We start from the raw sequence: 2,408 nt of genomic DNA on the forward strand, positions 1-2,408 counted from the left end.
AGGTTAGAAGTAGATTTTCTTCATCATTGAACCTCACATGACCCTACTTTACCTCATCTATTTTGCCTTCAACAATATAATGAACACTATGAACACATAATGCAACTAACCATTACCAGTAACCCACACCTACTCAGGTGCAGGTGCACACCCATGTCCCATGCTTCCACCTCAGAGGAAACCGTGATCCGGGATCCTTGTTTATAATTCCTTTGCTTTGTTTTCTGTTTTATATATATATTCTTGTCTAAAAAATAAATTGACTGTGCTTGTTTTTGAACTTTTTATAAAGAAGTAATACTATGATGTCTGTTGGAACTTGCTTTTGTCACTCAACCTTATGTCACTAAGATTCAAACATGTTATGTGTAGCTGAGTATCATTAAGTTTCACTACCATATAACATTCCATCATGTGAAAATTCAGTTTCTATTAGCTATTGTCACGGGTGGTTTCTAGGGTGTTTTGTGTTGTTTTGTTTTTGTTTGTTTGTTTTGTTTTTGCTATCCTAAACAGTGAGCTATAAACATTTTCTCATGTGTCTCCTGGTACATATGTGTAAGAGTTACTGTTGGGCATATACCTAGCAGTGGAATTGCTGGGGCATATAGCATACAGATGTTCAGCTCTTCAAGATAATGCCAAAGTATTTTTCAAAGTAGTTGTACTAATGAGATGAAGATTTGAGAGGTATCATCACGGCAACTATTAGTCATAGAAGCAGATGAGTTTGTCCAGGGAGATAGTGTAAAGCAAGAAAAAAAAAGAGGATTGAGGTCTGATTCATAGAAACATGTACATTCAAGTATGTACAGGAGGAAGAGGAGCCAGACAAGGAAACAGAAATGGATGGTCAGAGGGGAGAGAGCACAACCAGGAAAGAAGAGAATCAAGCACTCCAGAGGAGAAGAGTTCCTTAAAGACTGGGTAACCAACATCAAAGAATGCTGCAGAGATGAGAAGGATAAAGGTAAAGAAAAGGTCAGTGATCTTTAAGAAAGCTCTTGGTGGCTTTGTTGACTGCTGAGGGTCGATGCCAGATTTCAAGAGATTTATGGGTAAGGGTGGGGTAGGTAGTAGAGAAAAATACTGTCATTATAAATACAACTTGGACAGGTTTGACAGTTGTTGAGGAGTAGATGTAGGAAGTTAGAGGAGACAGCAGAGCTGAAACATGATTTTTAATTTGTTATTTTTTTAAGGATGGCGAAGACTTGACATGTTCACAGATTCAGAAGTAGAAGCCAACAGAAAGGAAGAGGTTGAAGAAGTAAGAGGTTCATTGTAAAGTCCTTTAAGGTTTGGGAGAGGATAGAATCTAAAACACAAGTTTGTTCTTACCAACTCCGTTTCTCTGAGAGAGGGAAGATTTTTATACATCAAAAATGATTGCCATCATGGCAACTAACATTTTTTGAGTGCACCATGTAAAAGACCCTTTCCTAAGCACATATTATCTATCTCATTTAATTCTTAGAACAGTTCTATGGCATGGGTACTTTTTATCATCTCTATTATAATTTCCATTTTCCAGAAGAGGAAACCAAAGCTTAGCGACATGACTAGACCAGGCAAGCTGATTGAGGCCACATGCTCTGAATTATTACGCACACGCTGAGAATTAGGAAAGTGGAACAAGCTTATGTGAGATGGCAAAAGCTTAGGGCTGAAGGAAATCAGAGATGTAAGAAGAATAGAAGAGGCTCAGACTAGGCACCATTGGTAATATGATAAGATATTGGGGGACGAGGAAAGAGAAGTGAACATATGGGGCTCCTACTATGTTTCAGCCTAAGTGCTAGGCCCTTTACATACATTGACTTATCTCAATAGAAGTAAATAAAAAGATAACTAAGAAGTAGCAAGGGCCCAGTGGGGATTAGAAAGCATCCAAGTGTAATGGAACTACACGGTCTGGATTTTCTCCAGTATGCTCCAATACCAGGAGCAGGAATATGGAGACCATGCAGTTGAGCAAGGGTTGGGGATATACATTGTGGAGGCCAAAGGGCAAGAGGGTGGATGAGGCCAAAGAGAATCACTTCCTGGCCAACGTGGCAGTCCTCTGGGGGAGAAAGACAAATAAGGTTGTGGGGGCAGAGGAACTGAAACAGGGGGGAAGATCAAGGGACTCAAGTTCACAAAGGGGGACAGAGCCAGTTCAGCATTGGTGTGTGTGGGAGAGAGGTGGGAAAGAGAGAGCTTTCGGCACAAGGACTTTCCTGGTTTGGGATCTTAGAGATTGAGCAGCTGAGTGCTGAGCAGTTTGCAGTGTGGTCACTGGGATGGGGCTGACAGAGAAGAGAATGTAGATGAAGGCCACTGACTGAGAAACCAGAAAGTTAGGCCATACATAGCACTGTTCAGTTGACGTTATTTTATAATCTTCATAACCACCATTGGGGTAG

The sequence above is a fragment of the Callorhinus ursinus genome, unplaced genomic scaffold (genome assembly GCF_003265705.2).
Source record: "Callorhinus ursinus isolate GAN/ISIS: 27379988/994484 unplaced genomic scaffold, GSC_fseal_2.0 scaffold1, whole genome shotgun sequence".
NCBI lineage: Eukaryota > Metazoa > Chordata > Mammalia > Carnivora > Otariidae > Callorhinus > Callorhinus ursinus.